Source organism: Larus michahellis, chromosome 1 (assembly GCF_964199755.1).
Source record: "Larus michahellis chromosome 1, bLarMic1.1, whole genome shotgun sequence".
Classification (NCBI taxonomy): Eukaryota; Metazoa; Chordata; class Aves; order Charadriiformes; family Laridae; genus Larus; species Larus michahellis.
This window is the reverse complement of record NC_133896.1, coordinates 71,128,143-71,143,785: the sequence shown is the minus strand read 5'-3', so window position 1 is coordinate 71,143,785 and position 15,643 is coordinate 71,128,143. Positions and strand designations below refer to the sequence as shown.

At 40.4% G+C, this 15,643-nt stretch overlaps 1 protein-coding gene across 1 annotated transcript in view; it reads right to left on the bottom strand.

The window, feature by feature from the left end:
* The window catches only part of PIK3C2G (phosphatidylinositol-4-phosphate 3-kinase catalytic subunit type 2 gamma), a 284,737-nt gene that overhangs the window by 86,983 nt on the left and 182,111 nt on the right, over positions 1 to 15,643 (bottom strand). The window lies entirely within an intron of this gene.

Below are 15,643 nucleotides of genomic sequence, written 5' to 3'. Positions count from 1 at the left end.
AGTACTCAAGTCCCATTTGATAACTAATGAGATTCTGAGTGTGTTGAATCAATAGGAACCTGCCATTTCTTATTGTCATACATAGTGCAGTGCCTCTATTGCTTCTTATTTCTGCAAGAAAAGTTTAAAAAGTGAAAATAAGTTATATTTTTTGAAGTCCAGTCTCAAATAGACATCCCTAAATTTATTCTTTTTTTTTTCTCCTGCCAGTACATTCACACAATCAAGCACATCTTTCAGCTAGGAGGTACATTTAAAGAACATTTTAGTCACAGATGTATCACCAGTTTTAGAAACTGTCACTGTTTTAAGTTAAGGAGACATTTCTGAATTTGGCTATAGTGCTAAAAAGAGTGAAATGAGCCCACTTTTTTCCTTTCTTTACTGCTAAGTGTTGCTCTAGAGCAAAAACGCAGCTCTTACTTCTACTGAAGCTTGTAAGAGCTTTGGAACTGGAGTTATTACCAACGTAAAAGTTAGAAATAAAACCAAAACCATACTTTCTTTTTTTTCATGTTTACCATGCAGTCTTCTCTAATTCCACATTCATTTGGGCCAGGAAAGCCGTAGAGTTTAGAGGTTTTTCTAGTTAACTGAATTGATCACTGGGAAATTTTTACCTTATGTGGCCAGACGTTTTGTACATATTTCATTTATTTTTATAATTGCAGATAGAAACACCAGCTTTATATTGCTACTGACATGCTGCCCATCACCTGGCATTCCCCTTTGCTTTTGTCCAAACTTCCCTTCCCACAACTTCATCCCGAAGAACATCTCAAACCTTAAATTCCTTATAAATGTCTGAATCTTAATGCAGTTTCCCTTACCTGATGATGTTACTCAAACCTAACAAATAATGCTAGTTTTCACAGGACAGAAAACAGAGCAGCTGTTGATTTTCAAGGCACATCAGATATGAATACGTCGCATCACAAAAAGCAAGAATAACATATATATCAAGCACTGATATTTAAAGGTAAAAAAATCCTAATTGCTATAGACACTTCAACTCCTTCAAATCATATATAAGGCATTACAATATTGCTACCACAGCCCATGCATCTTTTGGTGATGAGGGATTCTTGTAAGGCAATGATCCTTCTAGGTCCTCTTTTCCTATATAATTCAATGCAGAATAATATCACCTACTGGTTTCTGAAAAGCCTTTCCAGTTATACAAAACCTCTGAACATCTAAGGGTTTATAAGTACTGAAAAATCTTAAAAGAAAGCGTGGTGTTTCTATCAGAAATGCCTAGACATGAAAGGGAAGACATATGAGAATTTTATCATCAGTACTCTCTGGAGGAGATTGAAATGACATTTCTTCCTGTAGACTAGTAAAAACAAATAATTACTTTTTGGATCGGAAAGAAATACAAATTGTCATTGCAGTGCCTGGTGGAAGGCAAGCCCCAGCACACAAAGACAGCTGTATTTTTATCCTGAACCCTCCACAAACCGAAGAAGGCTCAGAAAACATGCATATATGGAGGTGGGTAAACTAATTGTTCCAGGTTTCAAGCACAGTAAGTCCAAGATTTCACAGGATAGGATTCATTTGCTTAGAAGTAGATACCTCTGCCATTTTAGATACGCTAGGAAATCCTATTTGGCCTCCAGCTGCTGCCTTGGAAGGGCATGGGTCCACTAGAGGCAGTATCTCATGTGTGCCACTCCCATGCAGATGTCTCGGATGCCCTGTGCTGTGTAAAACAGGCGATGCTTAAGGTACTGAATCACACTCTGCAGTGGCCTTTTAGCTCAGTTATAGGCAAACAAGGTGATTTAAAACAAAAGCATACTCAGTCCATTTCAACACCAAGTCATGAACAGGCTTGGTGATTATTTTTTAAACAAAAGCATCACTGGCACAGTCCAAACTGTCACACAGGCAAGAATTTTAGTCTGCTGAAGCAGAGCCCAGCTTAGTCTCAGTCCAGCTAAACAGCCTGCATTTCTCTTACAGCACAGGCAGAATGAACTCCTTCACTTCTGCCCTGCAAAGACAAGTGCAAGTGCACATAAGAAAAGACAACATCGCTGTGGCATCTATTTTGAACTGGCCAGGTTATGTTGGTGCAGAATCTTCTGTCTGCACTTAGGCTTGCATCGAAATCAGCTCCTGAGCATCTAAATTACATTAATTCACTTACTCCATTTTTAACAGTACGTATTTAGGGAATACAGAAAGACTACCTTTTCATGTTTGAGATTTCCCTTTAATCCTCTCAGATATACAGACCACTAAAAGAACTTTTATTTCCCTAAAATGAAAGGCTTAGGATTCCACATACAGGAAGCAAAACCAAAATGTTTTCCTATTTTAAACAGAGCGACTCCGTGCATAAGGGAGATCAACTTAGAAGATTCATTTTTTGATTATTCTTATGGCTGAGTGTTCACAGAAAATAAGCTTATATACACATATAATATAAAGATTTCTTTTTGACCTGAGAAAGGATTATGGGGCAGATTCAGAATGCTTCCGCATAAGGTGTACATGGGGACAGAGGGTGCATAGAGTCTGAATCCCCTCACATGTGCTTCTTGAGCCCAGCCCGTGGGGAAAGTGGAGGCAGTCATCATGAGCTCACCGGTAAAATCCATTTCCATGCCCGCTGCAGCCCTGTGAGGCACTCAGGGCTCTGCACTCAAAATGTGTCTGGTGACTACGGTACGGGCTCCTTCTGCCAGCCCGCTGGGGTAGGTATGCTTTTAAAAGCCTGTAGACCTTAATTCGCAAAATGATTTGGATTAACTGGGTCTGACTTTTATATTCATTTTATAAAAGCAGTCCCAAGGAGGATACAAAGGACAGCTTTTAATGTGATGAGTCATTGTAAGCTTTGCTGAAATGTTTATTCAACAACGGAACAAATATGCAGTTGTAATTCTGTCTTCCCAGTTTCCAGGCCCACACATCTTCACCCTGCCATTGCGAGAACTCAGCGGAGATAGGAAAGTCTGCAACTTCTGAGGTTGCAGAATGGAGAAGTGCTCAAGACACTAATGAAATTTTCAAGTTAGGACAGGATGCCTAGCTGCGACAGAGGAAGACAAAATTGAAATGATTTAAAACTCACGGCTGCCAGTAAGGAAATACATAAAGTTTTGGGGTTTTTTTTCTGACAATTTTCACAGGGTTCTGCAAGACAGAATTCAATATAAAAGCCTGCCTTTATGCCATGCCTATACAGAGGATCTCGTGCCTAACTACAAGGAGATGTCCTCACTCTTCAAGGTTCTCCGATTTGAAACAAACGCTCTTGTACTCAGCAAGGCCAGGGTATTTCTGATACGCTGTCCCAAGGTCACTTTCTGGGAAATAGCACAATGGTGCTGGGAACAGGATACTGACCTGAAATTTAGTAAAGAAGCAAACTAGACTGCCCCTGCTTAGCAGCAGTCACGAGGGTCCCAGTCAGATTCTGGGGTGTCCCAAAAGATGCCCCCGACTTCCTTCTTGTCGTGGTTTGGGCCAGACTGGCCACTGAAGAGCGACCAGGACACTTCTGCAAGCGGCTGCTTCTCTTCCTTTCTGCGTGCACCCACTCCGTGCCTGCAAGCTGGCTCCAATCCCATTTTCTGGCACTTGCAGCTGCAGAAACACATGTATGTGTTTTCCAGATACGGAAACACAAGTGTGCTGGAGAGATTTTTGCCACCGGGCAGAAGGGAAGATGGGGTTCAATCAGGCTGAGTTGGCTGCTGTGTCAGAGAAGGAGAAACAGGGCTAAAACCAGCAGCTACGGAAAAAAGGGAAATTTAAAAAAAAAAAAAAAGGGAGGGGAAAAAAAGGAAGGAAAGGAATGAGATCAGATGGATCTTGGTACCAAAACAGCTGAAGTGGCTTCATTCTCCTTCTGTGGTGTGGGGAGACAGGGAAGTTGGTGCTCTAAAGGCCTTGCAGCAGACACAGTCTGCTCTCTGAGGTGGATTTGGCAGAGAAGTGAAAGAGTGAGGCTGTTCAGACAACTCTGCCGCTTGAACATCTGTTCCTTGTCTCCTTCCCAAAGGGGAGCAGGGTGAACTAGAGAGTAATGCCTGACAGGACAGATTAGCTTGCAGGTAGCCTGTTAAACCATGTTGTAGCAAAAGAAACCCAAGGAAAGGCCAGGATCTCCAGTATCTTACTGCAGGCTTAGCCCCTACCTGCTATGAAAGAGCGAGATATAGTTTGACTGGGTTGACATGTGGCATCAAAGTCAGAGCAGTGACCCTAGTTAATTCGTTTCCAAGTGATGCCTGGTATTTATTATACAAAAGCTGTGCTCCATATACTCTTTGCTTAAAGTGTTTTTAATTCAGAGACACACCATGAAAATGAGGTGCCTTAGGGTTTTAAGGCGAGTGCTGAGGTACTTACTATCATTAGTCAATCTTTGGTAAACTTGACCAAGGAAGTCAATATGCTTTGTTGTGAAGGTGTATTTTATGGTTGTTTTCTGTTTCATTAAGCAGGACAAGTCACAGAAGAAGAGAACATTAGTACAACACTGTTGATCTTTATAGCAATAATTGTTTTAAAATGATTCTCCATAGCCCTTTGTATCAAATATCAGCACACAAACACACTTCTCTACCACTGCACAGCTTCCGTGTCCGAGGTTGCCGTCCGTCTTGATTTTCATTAGATATCCTGCAACACTCCTTAGGTGTCCTCTGCGCTTTATTGTGCCATGGAGCTATGTCACACACCCGCCGCCTGAGACTGATTTCATTTTTGACTTGAAAACATTTTACTGGTTGCATTCTTAAACAGGAGAACAAGTAACAGGAGTGAAGTGGGGCTTGCCAGCGGGGTTACATTTGGGCTTTGCAGCTTCTTAAGTCCTGCTGCAAGTTACCTACAAACACAAGGATGAGACAGATGACAAAAATGTGCAGCTGAAGATTTATACCTGCATCTGTGGAGGAAGTCTGTGATGGGCCACGAGGATGGGTGGGCTACTGCTGCTGTTAACTACTCAGTTGCAAGTAAAACCTTTCTTAGTTTTTTCTTTTATCTCCCCAAGATTACACTGGACAAGGTTTTTACTTCCCTGCCAGTGATAACGGGAATAATCCATTTGATAGAGATATCAACACAGCAAATACTGCACAAACACTGTGAACTCCAATGAATTCCAGATTCTAACAAGTACCTGTCATCCTCCATTCCCTACACCCGTAACTCCACTTGCTCCTTTGCAGAGCACAGGAAAGTCTCCAGAACTCATCTTTTTCACTTGCTAGCTGGTCTGCTCGGGCACGGCCTCTGTAGACACAGCCAAACTCTAAGGCAGCAGAGTGCCAAGCTAGCAAATACAACTAGGGCTTTTCTGATGTCTTTGCCAGTGCCCAGGATGGATGACTGAACTCCCAGGAATGTGTCTGTAAGATGGCAGCCATCCCTTCAGAGAACAGAAAGGAACACTTGCACTTGGTGCGATGTAATCTCTGTTCCCAGCCTCCTTCACACCTTCACAGCCTCGGTGAGATAAGCCTTCACTGGACAGCAAAATTTAATTTCATTAACCTTGCTGGAAAGCCTTAAAGTGGCTCTGTTCTCACGGTCCTTTGTTATTCAAGAGAAACATACAGGCTATCTCTGTCAACTTCTTTTAAAAATAGATACAGGATAATACCTCCCTTTTGAAACTAACCCCAAATTCTAGAAAGGTGTGATTTATGTACTACAAGTCAGAAAGGAAAACACAGAAAACAGCATCACCATTCTGTGTAGACTTACTGGCAATCAACAAAGCCACAGATATAAAAAACAAACAAACAACGGAGAAGCACAAAATGCCTAACATGTTGAGAACCACACAATTTCTGCAGGGGAGAATGGGGAGCAAAATCAATTAGGCAGAAGAGTTAATGTACAACAAAGATGGAAGGGACATAGCAGATCTCCCAAGGGACTGTAGTACTAAGCATTTTCCAGAACTTTACAGAAATGCAGTGCGAGGCCATCCACTTGACTGGAAGGACCAAAACTGAACTCCCTTTCACTCTCCCTTTCTTTGAGCAAGTACAAAGACAGCAGAGAGGGGAAGCACAAGAGGGCTGGCAGAACTCTGCCTCGTCTGCTGATCTTCCTTCTTTCTTTCTATTCTAGAACAGAAGTTAGTTTCCATTTCTTGAATAGACTGAGTGAAGTGTGGTACCACATTTTCTCTGAATCTTTCTACCCAAGTAAGTCTCCAGGATGGAAGAGCAGCAGCTGTTCGGTAGCTTGCAGCACCTCTCCACTTTTGGCTCTTCGCATCTCTCACGTAAGATACCTGCAGTCAGTTTCACCTGCTGCTTCTCATGTAACAGAGCTGCTTTTATAGACTCATTTTTCAGAGCATTACCCTTGAAAGGAAAACACTTCTGCTTAACGCGTAATTTTGTTTTAAAAGGCCACACGATACATTTGCTTTTGTTTTTCTGATTCTTTTTTATAACATAACTTGGAACAGATGTCTAACATGTTGGTGTCCCTTAGACAACAAAAAATTGTTGCAAACTTATTATAAAGTATGTCGGTTAGGCTTGAGAAACACATTTCTGTAGGAGCCAAGGGACCAGTTGTCATTATTTGCTAATCTTCTCCCAAGGCAACACAATCTGCATCCAGACAAATCACTTGATCCAGTAGATTCAATCAACCCATTTCCCATCACTCTCACTGAATGCCATAACTGTGGAATGCACGTCCTGCTGACTCACAAAAAATTAGCAGATCAGTGAAAAAAAAGCCAACGCTACACTATGCGAGTAAGTCGCCAACCCCTGCTGCTAAGGTTGCCTAGCAGAAAAATGTTGTATTTCATACATAATATAGTTAGTTGCACACACTTTTGTATTAAGAAAATAAACCCCAGATCAAACGGGTTTTGTCTAGACAAGAAGGGGGATTGACCCTGAAAATGAACTGCATCAGGAACTAATAGGAGAGTACAACAGCGCACTGGTACCACTATCACTACCAGATAGTAAATGCTACCTGGTCTAACGTCTAAGCAAGGAACAATCACCCTCAGAACGTGTCTCCTCCAATTTGTTGAATGAATGTGTTTTCGTCAATATAACTGCTAGAAGAATCACATAGTAAAAAGAAGTGCTAACAGTGTCTGTCTCTGCTGCAGTTTATATAAAAAAAACCCAGACAAACAAGAAAACAAACACCAAAAAAAACCCTGAATTGTTAGCAAAGCTGGACTCTTTGTAGTCAGCTCCTCTTCATTGGGTGGGATCTGCAAGCAGCAGAGGACCAAATTTATTAACACACTATCATGAACACAAAAAATACCTGCAGCAGAATACCAACATATCAGAATTAGTGCTTGTTTCCAACATCATCTTTACACGACAGTGCTGACACTGGATAACTTCAGAGTCCATGAGTGAGGGTTCACAGCCCACCAAAGGTCCCACCTTAATAAAGTGTCAAATCCAAAGCTCCAGAAAAGAAATGCCTTCACCCTGAAATGTCACTAATGCCAAGAGCGACTTAAGCTCAGGATTGCAACTATAGGTCTAACTGCTCTCTTTTAACTGAAAAAATACCACTGTGTCAGTACAGAGAATCAAAGCGAATTACTAACCTTCTCCTGCCAAAAACTGTATCCAAAATAAAAAAAAAACCCAATCCACAAATGTATCACATTTAATATCTGCATGAAGATTATGCATAGGCCAGTATTATTTTGCATTCACTGAGAAACATGGCATTTACGTCTGGCACTTATTTTGGAAAGTCTGGTTCCATCTTTGCCTGTACTTTCTTCATGTGACTAGGTATGTCCCATTCTGCGCTTGTTTCAAAATTGCGGATTTTCTCCTCAGACAAATGCCATGTTGTCAGAATGTCATGCAGCATCTTACTTACACCAGAATCAGCAAGGCTGAAAGCTACAAATCATTTATCTTTGTAATAGCTTAGAGTACATTTGTGGGACAGGAACTGAAACACACCATTCATTCCAGGCATAACAGAAATCGCTGTATTCTTCCCAGTGGGTAACTGCATTGGAAGCTTGCAATGAATGGGATTAGATGGGATAATCACCACTAAAATAAGCAGACCCAATGGCTTTAATGGGATGATGTCCAAATATGCCAGCAATTAATTGGATACAGGAGGTGACTAAGCTACTCTACTTTCAAACCACACAAATAAAACACAAAATTAATCCAGGTTCAAGTAGTTCACTACAGCCAGTGGAGTTGCTTTGTACTGTATCTCAATTTAGGCCACAGTTATCACAGCAATACACTGAGGAGAATGTGAAAATGTTTTTCATCATCTGCCTATTGTTTGGGTAGTTCACTTCTACCAAAATGGCTTGGAATAGCTTCTGCATCTTCCCATTAGCTTCACAGCTGGAACAAAAACATCCCTCAAGACACTATAAAACAAAATGCATGACACAGAAATAATTCTGTATCATTCTGTATGCACTGGGCAATCTAGATTTACACAAAACTGCAGAATTAAACTTGAGTTACGCTGCAACACTTTGTTAACTTCACTTTAAAATGCTGTATGCACTTTTTTTTTCCCCTACTTTGTTTACATGCTGATATAGAAGTAGCTTCAGGGATAAAACTAAAATTGTCTTTCTACAAGGTCTTTATGGCCTTTGGCTGCTCTTATTAGGAGCAGTTCCAGATTTTATTCATACATTCTGAGCCAGATCTGTATATATAATCCTAGAGTTTTCAGATTACTGTTCTTATGACTCACCCTGGCCATGGGTGATGCAAATATTATGTCATTCAAAAGAATTTATTCTGCAAAAATGTAGATCTTGAGATGGGCTGTTAATTTTCATATTTTCTCTGCGCTCAGTTACAAGAATTTGCTTTGCTTTACAAGGTCTACAATCAAAACTGTTATCTTTCAAGTAGAGTGTCAGATTTTTACAGACAAGGTGCTCAGTTGTCAACAGCAGGGGAAGGATAGATGAGATTCAGTGCATTCCAAATACATGTGGAGTTAACATTTCTTTCAGGACAGTCTCACTTCTACCTCCCTGGAAGGACCTGTATGTAGATCCACTGTGTTTTAAGTGCAGGTAATACAGGTGCCAGAAGAACTAAGATCCTTATTCCCACATTACTTCCTGATGTATCTGTCTCTTCTGGATCTTTACTTTCATCTGGACATCTCTGCTCTAGCTAGCGGCCCTGCTTATCTTCTTTTCCCAATATCTAACCAAGGGAACTTTTTTCAGTTCACTGCCTACACAGGAATAGGGATGTATAATGAGCCTTCATCAGGTGCTGCTTTAGGCGTTTCAGCAACGACAGTACCTCAGTGTAATTACAAGATTGCAAAACTTTCTGTTTTAAGTATTCCTCTCATATCCAACGTAGTATGTTCTCTGTAAGAAGTCAAGTCTTCTTTTTCTGGCAATTTGCCATGTGGCATCTCATTAGAGAAGCCTACTGAAGAGTACGGCTTCAGTAGTAGGACCAATGCTGCACAACAACAAAGGATGCATGGATCAGATCATCAGATCACAGGAACTTGTTACCTCTGTGCATGTGTGGTGTGACTTTGTCAAAGGAATAACTTTGATAGAACCTCCATAGTTCAAATAAAGTGGCATCATGAAGACATATGGTCCTTTACACTTCAAAAATAACTAGCAAAACTCATGTGTTTTCAGGGAACAGAAGACAGAGAACCAGACTTTTAAATAGTGGAGTCTCTAGAGTCCCAATAATGCTTTTTCATCTCTTCAGACTGCATCTCCCCTTATGCATATGGCTATTCTGCAGCCTTCCTCAAACAAGGTGATACCTACCATGTTTTCATTTAATTAAAGCAGAGGAGACCACGAGATACAGCTCTCATCAGCTCATTCCTATCAGTCGCAGAAGAACAAGCATTTACAATGTAAAAAGAACAGTGTTTCCGTTATCTTTAAACCCCTTCTTTCTAGGCCTGTTCTCTTTTCTCCTCTCTGGTTTTATTTATCTTCCTCTTTTTTTGGTCTCTATTCATTTTTTGCCCCCCCTCATATATAGCAATAGTATCTTTTGCAAGGGTAGGAGAGGAGGGCAAAGCGGGGAAGGAAATATCTTCAGATTTCTCTTTTTTAAATACTGGTCTTGTTCTGATCTTCCTTCTGTTTTACCGCTTTATTGCCACCAAACATTGTCTTTGTAAAAGGAGAAGTGGGAATTTGAAGTTAAGCTCACGTACCAGGGAAAGCTTTCTGTAAGATATTAGTAAGAGAAAATTTTTCTTTTTTAGTTGGCCCAAGGGTATTTTCCTAGTCGACAGCTGGCCTAGTTACCATGGAAAACAGAAGAGCTGGAGGGCAGGCACAGTAGGAAAGTGAGGCATAGACCTATGTGAAATTAGGTTGGCTTAGTTTGCAGAGGCTTGCTGAAATTAATCTCTCATTTCAGACAGCTTGTGGCTTTTTCATTGATGGATAGTAGATATTAAGTTTTATCTAGGTTTACAAGTCCATCTTAGCTCTGCTGAGACACGTTCAACTGTGGGACTAGATCTGAATAAACTTTGGAATAAGCTGAATTCCCTTTTAATGAACCCCTAACAAGAAGGCATTACTTCTTAAGCTTTTATCAAGGAAATCTTACATGACTCTCTTCAGATCAAACCATATAGTCTTGGAGTTAAATTTCATATTTTAAAGACAGAAGAATTTAAGGCAGATATAGGAACGACAGTCCATCTTGAATTCCTCATTTTACTTGCTGGGTGACCTTGGCGAAATTCGTAAGTTTTTCTATGCTTTTGTTTTCACTTTTGAAAGAGGAAAGGGTTATTTACCTTCTCATAGGATGCTGTGTTTGTTTGTAAGCTGCTCTTACGCCACAGAGGTAAATGTCATGGCAAATAGGTCTGTTTAATAACGTTGCTGCCTCCTTCCCATATGGTTCTCGCATAGCTAGCATTTTTCAATCATGTGGGAGAAAACAGCAGCCCCGGGCATTTTTTTCACTCATGAGAAAAGCAGAATTAAGATTTAGTTGTTGTGATGAAAAGTTCAGCTCTCGTTCCAAGATTCACAATCACATTTGTGGAAGTATTATTGCGGTAAGCAGATGTCGTATTTCCATATGTCCTGAGTCAGGTAAAGAGCGGAGCGTGCTCTCCAGGGGCAGTTACTGCTTTGGCAGAATAAATATAGATCAGCCATCTGACACAAAATGCCGCCCGGACTTTGAAACTCACTGGCTCTTCTATAGGTATCTTTCTTGTACTCAGAGTGCTGTCCTCATGCTCAGTCCATGTGAGGGTGCAGCTGGATAGAGGACTGAGAGGCAGAAATCATAACTTTCCTCCCTTCTCCCAACATACACATGCTTGCTCACTTTCTGTTGCCTGAATACCCCTGAATCAGTCACATTTCTCCTTAGATGTGTACTCTGACAAGTGAGCAAAAATCTGTGTGTGCCAAAAATTAATATGGATAAGTGCCATATTATTTCTCCCATCAAAGCAGTGGCGGTACTCACAAAGGTGGCAGGCATGGGTGAGCTTTGCAGACCCAGGTAAATTACCATTTAAACCTCCTTTAAATTGCTGTTTAAAAAGCTCCTCATGATAAAACAGGGCAACAGCTGAAGACTGCATGTGTCAGCTTTAAACTGATACAAAAATGATATTAAAACGGGCTGTTATTTAAGTGACTTTTCATTTTCATACCATGACCAAGCAATGTACTTCTGAGCTACACGCAGCAGAAAGCACTGACAATTGCAAGAAAATTCGCCGTGATGGCTGCTTAAATTCACTTCAACAAACTGCCCTATCAACAAAAACACATACATGAGATCTGTTGTTTACGCAAGTCACTCAGAAGCTGGCTAAGCAGTGCCTATTAGAAAAGTTTAATTAATAAAAATGCTTCTCCTGATAGAAATCATCACACACAACAGAATGACATTGTGAAGAAGGTTAAGTAGAAGAATAAACACTGACTTCTAATACCAGACTCAACAAAGGAAACACTACAGGTCAAAGCAGAAATTAGCTGAGCTACATAAGCAGAGTTTTATCAGCTGTCATTATGCCAAGCCCTAAGAAGCGTTGAAATCTTGTTTACTATCTGACCTCCTCTGTGCCCAGTGCTCACTGGATAATTACTACAGATAGCAATGCCCTATTTCCTGGACAGAACCCCACTTCCCTTGCTGATGTACAAAACAAGGTCTTCCCTCAGTTAAAAATGTATAACGTGTTACAACACTCAACGATGAGAGAATGTTCTTTAAATTAATCCCTGCTCATGGATCTGGCTCTGGAAATCCCTGTTCAATCCCTTCTGCATTAGCCAAGATGGCAGCTGCCACACTAAAGCTAATGAGCCTGATTAATATCAATTCAGTAAATTAAATTTTTTTCCAGACATCAGATAATTTTTTACTAATCCAGACATTTATACCCATTTAATATCAGCTGACATAACATAATTTCTCATTTAACACTAATTGAAAACTACAGGTTTCTTATTCCAAAGAGCATTTGCTGTCACTTATAACTTATGTCTTTTTATACAGCTATTTTTCAAATAATATCATCATCAAATTTTATGTTTTCTGCCTAGTTGCAGAATTTTTATACCCAAGAATGTGACTGGTGATGTGGGCAGAATGGAACAATCAGGTGATTTCTCTTGAAGGTTTTCGTTGAAACAAATGAATAAAAGTATAAGAAACAACTCTTCATACAAGTAGTGTTTAACTTAGCCGCTGTAGGTTTTGATGTTTTTTTCCTAAGTAATTTTGGGTTTGTTCAACTTGCCTTCAGGCTTGGTTTCTTCAAATGCTACAGAAGAAAGTGCACATCCCTACTGCTATGCCATTTGCTCTTATTCTAAGGTAAAAGATAAAATCCCTCACTGGCTACAATTGAATGTCAATATTTATGTATCACGGAATTGACAAGAGGTAGGGGGAAGCATGCTTCATTACACTTCTGGGTGAAAGACAGTATTAACATTTGTGCAATGGAGTGTTTGCTGTGGCCCAACACTGTAATTGCTGATGACAAGTGGAATTCCTTGGGGTTGAACATACCATTTGACCATTTTTGTCCATCTGTGATCCTGGCCTGTGGTTTTTACATGATACTGTCTCTCAGCTGTAACGTGACCTGTGGGGAATGCTACAGAAAGTTACTAATCAAAGTGTCCATCCAACAGATGATACCTATTACCAAGCTGCTTATTTAAGAAATGCTAATATCGTTCTCAATGCTTCCTGAGATGAGAGCACCCTTTCTGCAAGATGCTATCTAAGGATGACCCTGATGGCTCAAAGACTGCAGGACTGTGGAAACTGAATCAGTAAACAAGCTAAGGCGGTTACAGAATTCATTTGTAACTTACAGAAGCATGTAATAGCCGACATCAGGAGGGACCTCAGCAGGTCCTCTGGTCTGTTCCCCGTTCAAAGCAGAGCTAGCTCTGATATTGGATCAGGTTGTTCAGAGGCCTTGGCCTCAGCAGCAGGTTGGGAGAGTTCCTGAGTCAGGGTGCAATTGGACCATATGACAGTGAGTCCCCAGAACATGAGGCGGTTTCAGAAGGTATCACCTAATGACAGGCAGGCCTTCAAGGATACAGTGGATCACCTTAGGAAGACTTAAAATTCTGTTGACCATCATAACTTTTTGGGCATAGTAACATGAATAAGCAGACAACAAACTGCATTTCTAAATGGTGAATGTCCCTTCGGTCTGCCTTCAGTCCCATCTTGCAATTTCTGGCAAGAACTTCTAGCTGGGGCCCAGCTGTCACAGGAACAGCAAATACTTCAAGATTTATGTGATACAGATCAATTTTAAGGTATGAACAAAGTCTCCATATTATTCTTTACCCTGCCTAAATCACATCAGCCAAAACTACTCTTGGATACAGAATAGCAGAGAGTGAGGTTTCGCCTGTGCCACGGCCTAGACAACATTCTCTTGTGTGTTTGCAATGCAAAAAATGTAAAAGCATCCTTCTCTTAATGAACAAATGACTATTTAGTTTCCACTATTTGGCCTAGTCTTCCAGGTTCTTAGAAAAGCTATGTCAGGCAAAGGAGGATTGTTCAGTCAGTCAGAATTTGTGTGAAATGATCAAGTATGAGTCTCCAGTGGCTCCTCTGAAAGGGAAGTTGATGACTGTTTGTTTTCTAGAATCAATAACTTAGACTGAGATAGAAGCACAGAGTGGTTACATGTCTAGGCACAAGGGTCTCCAGAGGAATATGTAGCAATATAGGCAATCAAATCAAAATTACACTATATAGAGAGGGGAGAGTAACAGCACAGGTTATACTTGGGAATAATGCTTTTTTGGTGGAAGCAGTTCTAGATCTCCTAGTTCTCTCAGGAGGTCTTCACCTGAATGTAAACTTCCCAGATGGGAAAAATTAACTCGCTTATTTCTTAGAGAACACAGCAGAACTACATTAGTGTACTACTTATCTCTGCTCTCCTCTTGCTTTGCTGCGTCCTTCCTTCTATAAAGATATTTTTCTTTGTTATCCTTCAGAAAACAAAGGGAAGAGCTGGGTGGAGGGAATACCCAGTTTCAATCCTTTCAACTAGCAGAAGCACACTGCTTTGCACTTTACATCTTCTTACCCATTGCCAAGTGAATCTTGAAGAAACTTTCAGTTTCCATACATGTAATGCCATAGATTAGATTATACAGAGTGAATGCAGGAAAGCATGTGAACTTGTGTATGTATATCTGTAAATATAAGAACACTACTGCATACATGTGAGAAAGCGCTGGTCTGGGAATGGAGTGTAAGGAGGCCTTGGGGGAACTGTTATTTTAACTTCACCAAACGACAGACTGTGAACAATTGCTGGGGGAAGCTGAACGTGAAAACTGAGGACTTATGTAAGGGGAAAAAAAAGATTTTTTTTTTTTATTTTTTTTTTTTTAAATCTACTTGGATATAAGCCCTGCTACACAAGCTAGAAAAATGAAGAGTAAGAAGCATAAAATAGGATTTTACTGAGAGAGGTGTTGAGGGCTGCTTTGTTGTTTACACTGAAATACTTAGAGTCACCTTTTATATCTAAGGATTTCAACTCCCCAAGCCGTTTAATTAGATGAAAAGAGAAAGGAAATCTCAGTTTGAGAGAGGGATGGTGCTGATTCAAGAAGGTCATCCATGTGTGTATGTGCCATTGCTTCTTTATTCAAGCGACCAATAAATTTTTGTTACTATGTTATATTAGTGTAATACCTATCTCAGCGCGCTCTCTCCTTTTAATGAGAAGGTCTTTACTATTCTTAGTTTTACTAACAAGACAGTTCATTTACCTGCTCGTTCCCTATGGTTTCTCTAGATACTTAGAAGCAAGAACAGTCAGCAGTAGAGAAATCCTTTTTCTAGTTCAGGCCAGGCAATCCCTAAAAGGCACCTCCTAAAACATCTTAAAATTGATCACCTCTGCAGTTGCTTTCATCATTAATAATACTAACAAAAGGTGTTGGTGTTACTTCCACATCTGTTTATATTCACAACAGAAGCTGCACCACTCTAGAGCTGCAAATACTCTGTTGCACTCTGCTCACATGGCTCAACCACGCCTCGGAAATTCGGTCCTCTTAATTTTTTCCCCGATGAGACCAACAGCCAGCATTTAATTTGCTTCTGTCTACTAAGATCCT